Here is a 10,724-nt window from a genome sequence, read left to right as displayed (position 1 = left end):
ATTTTTATCAGAACAAAGGCAGTTTAAACTTCAAGCATAAATCGAGAGGAGGCGCTAAAGAGCGTAGTAGGAAATAAGTTTTATTTATTTATATCTGGAAACATTTGAAGTTTGTAATGAAAAAACTTCAAAACATATTAAAGGATTTTGTGCGACGAAGTAATGTTTTAACAAAGGCGGAACCATGACTATATATATATATATATATATATATATATATATATATATATATATATATATATATATATATAAGTGAACATGTCTGTCTGTCTGTGTATGTGTGTATATGTACATTTCCCTACGCAATAACTCTATCAATTTTAAGTCTACAGACTCGAAATTTGATATACAGGGTACTGAAATTTGGGAAAATCTATGTGATCGGTTTTCGGTCAGAAATTTGGCTGTTAAGGGGCTAAAGTTCAACGATTTGACCTTTGAGAACTCTACCAAACTCCTCCGACAATTTTGGGTCTAAACACTTTAAATTTTAGATAGTGTCCTTGGACATTGCTCTAACTTAATAACTTGATTTGAGCACCAAACAATCAATGTAAAGGGGTCAAAGTTAAAAAAATTCACCTTTTTTTTGCTCAGCATACACCTCCAAATACCCGGGCAACGCCAGACAACGCCGGGCACCCATGCTAGTATATCTATAAAAGTGAAAGTGTGTGTGTGTGTGTGTATGTGTCTGTGTACATTTCCCTACGCAATAACTCTATCAATTTTTAGTCTCCAGTCGAAATTTGATATACAGGGTATTGAGATTTGGGGAAATCGATGTGATCGGTTTTTGGCCAGAAATTTGGCGATTAATGGAGTCAAAGTTCAACGGTTTGACCTTTTTTTTATTATTACATTTTCACGCCAAACAAGGCACACTGCCACTTTGGGGCAACAACTACTGAGGTACTATGTAGGGATTTGGGCAGCAAGATGTCGGTTCACGTTGCAGTCTAACTTTTGCACGTCAGTACAGTTGAGGAGCAGGGACCTGGAATGGAATTCCAAAGTCTAGCAGTTCTGGGGAAGAAACTACTGGAGTAGAAAGATCTTTTACATCGAGGGATCTCTACAGTGTGGAGGTTGAATTAAGCAGCCTGTTGGGTTTATCGAGGGTGTTCACGTGGTGGGGGCACAAGTGCTTGCAGTTCGTCAGAGAATTCACAATTAAAATACTTGTAGAACAAGCAGAGGGATTCAACGTTTCGTTGATGGGACAGAGGCTGAAGCTTAGATGCCAGTTCAGGGCATATCAGATTTGCGACTCTCTTTTGAACCTTGTCAGATGCACCAGCCAGAATATGACAGCAATACTCCATACATGGGCGAATGGTGGCCTTATAGAGGTACAGGATACTTTCGGGTGTTAGTAGTTTTCTAGCACGATAGAGACAACCCACCTTCTTTTCAGCGGCCCTGGCAATGCTCTCAATGTAATTTTTCCAACTCATGTTTCCTTTGAATGTTAGGCAAGGAGTTTGAAAGATGTAATCTCAGATAAAGAGTCGTTCGCCATTGCTATAGGTGGTAGAGAAGGTTTCTTGTAATTATTGAATACAACTAGTTTAGTCTTGGCGGCATTGAACGTGACAATCTATTTTTGACCCCATTCCATTACAGATTGGAGGTCATCCTCTAGTGTTTCTGAAATTTCTTTAGATATGTGTTCATTTGTTTTCCTGTTGTGCCTGTTATAGAGTGTGGTGTGATCAGCATATATACCCATCTCAGAGGCAATTTTGTCGGAGAGGTCATTTATGAATATCAGGAACTGTAGAGGTCCAACGATAGACCCCTGGGGCACTCCCGCATTTTATATCATATTGTTTATATGTACGACCGTCGAGGACAACCTGGATTTTTCTCTTATCTAAGAAGGATTTAATTATGTTAAGTATTCTACCAGTGATACCGTATGATCTAATTTTCAGGGGAGACCCTCATGCCATACCCTGTCAAAAGCCTTAGATATATCTAGAGCTACCGCTCTGCCCTTTACAACTTAAGAATTCGGCTGGCAATTACGTTCTAAAAACAAAATTCTAAAAATAAATAAAACAGAAATACACACAAGGTAAAGCGCTCGACTCAATTGTAAGTTAATGTTTTTGTCTCTATATTTAAATTGAAAAGAACTGTACTAAATGCGTTTTTGTAAATGCCGTAAAAATTAATTTGGTTGCTTATTGAAAGAAGAAAAAAAGACAAAAATGTTGTCCCAATTTTGTTATATATTCGTTATCATCGAGGTTATCCTTGAGGGGTACCAAATTGAGCTTTCGTTACATTTGAATATGTTATATAGAGTTCTTCATTTAGGGGCACTTTTTACGTTTGGGTGTATACACTGTATAACATCAAAGATTCCGTGTGCGTATGATTGTCTCTAATATAAATGGTTGTGTGTTTGATTATCATAAAGGGAATCGTGTGTGTGACATGTAATTTCTGAACCTACCTCTGCTTCTTCAAACCGAACAATCTGGAAATTTCTCATCCTGGAGGGAGACTTGATACCTGTTTGACGAAGATTTATCACTCCAAGACGATGAAATGGTTTTATAGTTTTTTTTTATTTCACTTTCCCCAGAGGTTCTGCAGAAGTTGAAGTGAAATCGCTTGTGTGGGCTCTTCTTCACACACGTCAGCGTTAGTCTCCCCCTCCCCAGTTAAGAGGGGGAGACAACGGAAAAACGTCCGTCTTCTTCAAAGCTCAAATCAAATCTCACAGATCTAGCCAACCACGTCACACATACGTAATTTGGTCAGCTGACCTTTGGTTCTGGTAAACGTGTCTACCTCCACGTTTACTCACCTCTCTCTCTCTCTCTCTCCCTCTCTCCTTCTGTATTCTCTTATAGAGACACAGAGAGAGAAAACAGAAAGAGTAAGAAAGCAAGATGGAAGTACTTGAACCTGCAAAAAAGCGATGACGAAAATTACCTGACCTTCGGGTCCGTGGTAAATAAACACTGCGATGATTTCCGTCTATCTGACTTATCGGCAGATGACTTCAAGTGTTTAATTTTTGCTCAGGGTCTAGTCTCATCAAAAACACTGAGATTAGACGATGTGTTCTTTCTAGACTTGAGAGCTAGTAGGGCCTCACCCTCCAGAATTGGCCGAAGATATTCAACGGGTAGTCTGTATAAGGAACAACTCGAGACACGTCGAGGAGTCAGGCGCAACATTCATTAGACCGGAAAAATACTCACCCCAAAAAAGCAAAGCTGGAAATAAGAAAACTCATGCTACACATAATAAGTAGAACCAAGCCACAAGACCCGGATCCTCTACAAGCCCATGCTATCGCTGCGGCGGGAAACCTTGGTCAAGCCAATGTTTTTATAAAGATAAGTACTGCAAGGAATGTGACAGGAAGGGCCACAAAGCGATCTGGTGCAGGAAGATCAAGGACAAGAACAGCGTCCGACAGACTAGATTCGACTTGGATTCGGATAAGAACCAGCGCAAATATGTCATAGTTAACATCGCAAATAAAACTGTGCATCTACAATAAAATTCCCCAAGCTAAAGCAACCTAAGGAGGCTGCCAAAACTGATGAAAAACAAATTAGCCATGCGGACAGCCTATCTAAGCTGATACCATTGAAAAGGGATCCGTTTGAAGATTCAATCATTGCCACTCTTCAGACGGACGAGGAAATAAAAACGATGATGGGTAACACAATCAGAGAACTTCTGGTGTCCCTACCGGAGATTAAAAAGGAAGCATTTCAACAATTTCTACACGTGTATAGGATTACACCCAACCGGAACACACAGAAGTCTCATCTGCACAAACAATGTTTGCGCCGAAAGTGAGATCCGTTTTTGACAAGCTCTTACCCAAACAGTCAAGGCCACTAATGACCATTTGTGTACCAAGTAAACGTTTCATATCAGGTGAAAGAGTTTTTTTCAAAAGTTATAAAAACAACACATTATTCTGTGAGGTGGGTACAATCACTAAGAGAGTCGGTGACATGGTATGTATCATCCAAGGACCAACGTATACCGACAAACGTCATCAGAACCAACTAAGATGTCGATCAGTGGAAACAAGCGACAGTCCACCATTGGAAGATGAGCCGATAGACACTGTCTTTGAAACTTTTAATCTTTAACTTCCTCAACTTACACCTGAACTACGGCGGTCGTTCTGTAAGAGAAAGTTTACCGAGGCACTGATGGGAAACCCTAAAAGAGGTACTGACAGCTTTCACGAACAAAAAGCTTGGAAGTGGGCGTTGGAGACACCCCTCTATGGAATTAATGGACTATCTAAAACGTCACTTCCTCTGGTGGCGTCACTTCCGGTAACGAGTACCAGTGCCCGGCAGTCAGAGATTGGCATGCGGCCAAGGAGGAATAGTATTGCTCAACCCACCTTGCCTGTAATATATGTGAATACAGGTTTGTTTCTAAAAGTCCTGTGTTCCTTTCATTTTATTTCCATTTAACATCATAACACTTACTCTATTTTATATTTTAACTAGTGGGGCTACCCAGCGTTGCCTGGGACCGAATAAACAATGAGAAAATTGAAGTTGATTTTGAACATATTTGTTATTCTTCGGATAGAGTAATTTTTAATGTCTATGTATCATTAGCTTTTTCGAGCAAATGAATATTTTACCTACCCTAGGACGGGTATTCCACATATCAAATAATTGTACCTTATCTAGGATAAGTAATTTATATCATATATATGAAATAATGTTTCCTTTTCGGGGATGGGTAATATACAACACATATTTAAAAATAATTTTACCTACACTAAGACGGGTTATTTAAATAGACATATTAAACAATTACACAAACTTTTATACCACAAAACGGTCATTACTTTCTCCAACTTAATCCTCAAAAGAAAACTCAAGAGCACGTTTAAAATTAACATAATCATGCTTCTTTCTACCCACTACTACAACTAGCACATAATTCCTGGATGGGTACATTAAACATTTTAACAAATATAGATCACCCCCTATAGAAACTGGCCTAGGAAACTTTCATAGAAAACCAACAATATATATATATATATATATATATATATATATATATATATATATATATATATATATATATATATACACATATATATATATATATTAATCTAATTGTGAGATCATTAACTGTTTAAGCCATATCTGGAATTGACTTCACAAATGAAGTAATTTTGAGATAGAAAATTGTTTAAGCCATTTCCGGTACAAACTTTATACTTCACCACCCTCATTTAATCCAGGGCGACGCTGATTATTCTGCAATATATATTTGCCCCTATCTCATTCAATCCCAGGCAACGCCAGGAATTTTGTTTATATATATTTCCATCAATCTCCTTCAATCCCGGGTGACGCCGGGGATATTGAAAATAAATTATCTCACGTATCTCATGCAAGCTTGAGTAATGCCGGATATTCTGCTTTTGTATAAGTGAAGCTATCTAATACAATCCCAGGCGACACCAAGTATTTGTCTATTCTGTATTTGTACCTATATCATTTAATCCCAGGCGATGCCATGTATTCTGTTAGTATTTATCTGCACCTGCATTATTAAATCCTATATATTTCTACCAATCTCATTCAATACGGGGCGATGCAGGCTATTCTGCTAATATATATTTCCACCTATCTCATCCAATCCCAAGCAACGCCAGGTATTTTGCTAATATATATTCTAACCTATTCCATTCGATCCCGGGCAACGCCGAATGTTCTGCTAGTGTATATCTTAATCAATCCAATGAAATCCTGGGCGACGCAAGGTATTCTCTTAGTATATATTTCAATCAATCTAATTCAATTCAAGGCAACGCCAGGTATTCTGCTAATATATATTTGCATCTATCTCATTGGATTCCAGGCGCCCGTGTATTATGCTTGCATATATTTGCTTGTATCTCATTCAATTTCGGAGGATTCCGGGTAATCTGTAAGTATATATGTGGACGTATGTCGTTGAATCCCATAATTCTTGAATATGTTACAAATTTTCACAATCATTTTTCATAATTAAACCCACATATCTTCCCACTCCTATTAAAATAATAACTTTGATACATTTCACATTTAATCCTTTTTCATAATTCTTGGATATGTTACTAATTTTGACAATTATTTTCACGACTGAATTCACATTATCCCCCCACGTACTAAAGTAATAACTTTGATATATTGTCTCGGCTGTTTGTTTCATTACAAACACACCAATAAAATAAATCACATTTCATCATTTTTCATAATTCTTGGATATGTTACTAATTTCGACAATCATTTTTAATGATTTAACCAGGATAATCACGCCTCTCTTACCAAAATATCAACCTTGAGACATTGTCTGGCTGGTTATTTCATTACAAACACACCAATCAAATAACTCACATTTCAACACTTTTCATAATTCTTGGATATGTTACTAATTTCGACAATAATCTTTCATGAGTTAACCCACATTATCGCACATCTGTTACTAAAATAATAACTTTGAGACATTGGCTGGTTCTTTCATTACAAACACACCAATCAAATAACTCACATTTCATCATTTTTCATAATTCTTGGATATATACTATACTACGCAAGAACCTGGCAAATTTTTTAAATCGGACCTATACTGCACAAGCACCTTCAAAATTTTTCAAACCGCGCCGATACTGCACAAGCTCCTTCAAAATAATTAAATGGGGCCTATAATGCACAAGCACCTTCACAATTGTCAAATCGGACCTATACTGCACAAGCACCTTCAAAATTGGCAAATCGGACCTATACTGCACAAACGCCTTCAAAATTGTCAAATCGGACCTATACTGCACAAGCTCCTTCAAAATTATCAAATCGGACATATACTGCTCAATGACCTTCAAAATTGTTAAATTGGACCTATACTGCATAATGGCCTTCAAAATTGTCAAATCGGACCTATACTGCACAAGCACTTTCAAAATTTTGCAAATCCAACCTATACTGCACAAGCATCTTCAAATTTGTCAAATCGGACCTATACTGCAAAAGCACCTTCAAAATCTTTCAAATCGGACCTATATTGCACAAGCACCTTGAAATTTTTCAAATCGGACCTATACTGCATAAGCACTTTAAAATCTTTCGAATCAGACCTATACTGCACAATCACGTTAAAATTTTCAAATTGGAGATATACTGCCCAAGTACCTTCAAAATTTTTTAAATCGAACATATACTGCACAAGCACCTTAAAATTTTTCAAATCGGACCGATACTGCACAAACACCTTCAAAATTGTTGAATCGGGCATATACTGCAGAAGCACCTTAAAAATTGTCAAATAGGACCTATACTGCACAAGCACATTTAAAAGTGTCAAATCGGACCTATACTGCACAAGCACCTTCACATTTTTTCAAATCCGACCTATACCGCACAACCACCTTCAAAATTGTCAAATATGACATTTACTGCACAAGCACCTTCAAAAATGTCAAATCGGACCTATACTGCAAAAACACCTTCAGAACTTTGCAAATCCGACTTATACCGCACAAGCACCTTAATTTTTTTCAAATCGGACCTATACTGCACAAGCACATTAAAATTTTTCAAATTAGAGATATACTGCATAAGCACCTTCAAAGTTTTTCAAATCCGACCTATACTGCACAAGCACTTTCAAAATTGTCAAATCGGACCTATACTGCACAAGCACCTTCTAAATTTTTTCAAATTGGACCTATACTGCACAAGCACCTTTGAAAGTGTCAAATGGGACCTATACTGCACAAGTACCTTAAAAATTTTCAAATCGGCCTATACTGCACAAGCACTTTTAAAATTGTCAAATCGGAGCTATACTTCACAAGCACCTTCAAAATTTTCAAATTGGACCTATACTTCACCTATGTCATACAAACCCAGGCGATGCATGGTATTTTGCTATTAAACATCCACCTATGTCATACAATCCCAGGCGACGCTGGCTGTTCTGCTAGTGCATATACACCTACTTCATCCAATACTGGGCTATGCCGGGTATTTTGCTAGTACAGATATCCACCTATGTAATCCATCCCGGGCAACGCTGGGCATTTGGCTAGTACATATATCAACCAATTTTTTCTAATCCCAGGCGACGCCGAGTGTCTGCTAGGAAAAATTCCATGAATTTTATCCAATTCCAGGCCATGTCGGGTAATCAGCTAGTATATATGTCATGCTAGTGTTATTTCATACAATCCCGAGCGACGCTGGGTATTTTGCTACTACATATGAACCAATTTTATCCAATCCCGGGCTACACTGGGTATTCTGCTAGTACATATGCCGGGTATTAGGCTGGTACATATCCCGGGCAATGCTGGGTTATCTGCTAGGAAACATTCAATGTATTTCCACCTACGTCGGGTAATTATATCAACCAATTTTTTTCCAATCCCAGGCGACGCCGAGTGTTCTGCTAGGAAAAATTTTAATGAATTTTATCCAATCCCAAGGCATGCCAAGTAATCGGCTAGTATATATGTCACGCTAGTGCTATGCCATACCATCCCTGGCGACGCTGGGTATTTTGCAATACATATACACCAATTTTATCCAATCCTGGGCTATGCGGGGTATTCTGCTAATGCATCTTATCCAATCCACCTACATCGGCTAATTATATCAACCAATTTTTTCCAATCCCAGGCGACGCCGAGTGTTCTGCTAGAAAAAAAATTCGATTAATTTTATTCAATCCCAGGCTGTGATGTTTGGAACATGACATCTTCTCTTAATTTAATATATGAAAAATATATAATGTGCATCTTTTTTTCTTGGCCTTTTGGTCAAGATGAAAGTGTAGCATCTGTTCCGGCAGATGCTGCAAGCTATGACTAGCTAGGACTAGCTATGACTAGCAAAGACCAGATGTGGGGGTAACCCCACATGTCTGACCTTTAACCAGCTCCCATTTTCCACCTCTCGGGAGCTGGTCCCCTTTTCCCCTTCCCCCTCCCTTCACTCCTCACATTAAAAATCGGCCTTGTGCCTAATTTGCTCGGTGGGGGAGCAAATAAATACCATCTGTTCCGGCAGATACTGCAAGCAAAGACCAGATGTGGGGGCAACCCCACATGCCTGACCTTTAACCAGCTCCCATTTCCCACCTCTCGGGAGCTGGTCCCCTTTTTCCCTTCCCCCTCCCTTCACTCCTCACATTAAAAATTGGCTTTGTGCCTGATTTGCTCGGTGGGGGAGCAAATAAATACCATCTTTTGTTCTTGGCCTTCGGGACAAGATCAAAGTGTAGTATCTGTTCCGGCAGATACTGCAAGCTATGACTAGCTATGACTAGCAAAGACCAGATGTGGGGGCAACACCACATGCCTGACCTTTAACCAGCTCCCATTTCCCATCTCTGGGAGCTGGTCCCCTTTTTCCCTTCCCCCTCCCTTCACTCCTCACATTAAAAATCGGCCTTGTGCCTAATTTGCTCGGTGGGGGAGCAAATAAATACCATCTGTTCCGGCAGATGCTGCAGGCTATGACTGGCTATGACTAGCAAAGACCGGATGTGGGGGACACCCCACATGCCTGACCATTAACCAGCTCCCATTTCCCACCTCTCGGGAGCTGGTCCCCTTTTTCCCTTCCCCCTCCCTTCACTCCTCACATTAAAAATCGGCCTTGTGCCTAATTTGCTCGGTGGGGGAGCAAATAAATACCATCTTTTTTTCTTGGTCTTTTGGCTAAGATCAAAGTGTAGTATCTGTTCTTAGAATTAAAGCGATCTCATCTTTCGTAGAAACAAACGTTACTCGAAAATAAGGAGGATTTATGCCTGGGATGTGATCAAATACAATCACTCTTATTTGTTTACATTTTAAAACACAGTAAAACGAATCTCGTTTCCTGTCTAGACATATCTCTCTCTCTTTTTCTCTCTCTCTGTTTGTGTGTGTGTCTCTTTCTATCTCTCTCCCTCTCACTTCGTCTCGCTTACTGTAAAGAGTGTTACTAAAAAAAAAAATGGCATCTGGCTTTGTTTTTTTTTTTTTGTAAAAACATCGATCGTTAATATTTTTTGTAAGTATATTTGTTTTTTTACTTCACATTTTTGGCTTGTTATTTTTCGTTTAACTATCGTATCTAACTAGTTTTAATCTGCTAATAACATTGGTAACGTTTTCATAACGTGAAATTTAGTATGTTGATGTGTATGATAGCCATCTTTTTTTTACCGATAACAAACTCTATTCAATGTTTCTGGAGGTGTGTGTTTTACAGCTTGCTTATGTCAAAGACACATGATATTACACAGCGTTTATTAAATTATGTATAAATATCGTTAAAATGCCACTTTTTGCCCCTCCCCCCGTCAGGGTCAGCTGAGTAATTTAGATTGGACCTTTCGGTCCCTAAATTCGATATTTTTCGTCCGGACGGTAGGTCGTTCATATGAGACCAAATTTGTGAATTTTTGTTCTGTTTGTCAAAAGTTTTTAGCAGACAAACAAACATACATACATACATACATACATACATTTTCGCTTTTATATATATATATAGACTAGCAGGGGTACCCGGCGTTGCCCGGGTGTTTGGAGGTGTGTGTGCTGTTAAATAAAAAAGAAACCGGGGGGGGGGTAGGCGGAGTTTAAAATAAAATGTGAAAAAAACATGAACCGTTCGACCAGACAGAATGAGTTACTGAAAGATGTTTTAATTTATTTAAGTAAGAACCAAATTGAC

The 10,724-nt window shown here is 38.6% G+C and overlaps 1 pseudogene; it reads left to right on the top strand.

Annotated features, from left to right (window-relative positions):
* Positions 1-9,701: 9,701 nt before the first annotated feature.
* On the top strand, positions 9,702-9,876 carry LOC145242617 (U2 spliceosomal RNA; annotated as a pseudogene).
* Positions 9,877-10,724: the final 848 nt, after the last annotated feature.

This window comes from Euprymna scolopes, chromosome 2, assembly GCF_053919585.1.
Source record: "Euprymna scolopes isolate OS-2025 chromosome 2, ASM5391958v1, whole genome shotgun sequence".
NCBI lineage: Eukaryota > Metazoa > Mollusca > Cephalopoda > Sepiida > Sepiolidae > Euprymna > Euprymna scolopes.
Note: the sequence above shows the minus strand (reverse complement) of the source record. Positions and strands in the feature narration are given on the sequence as shown.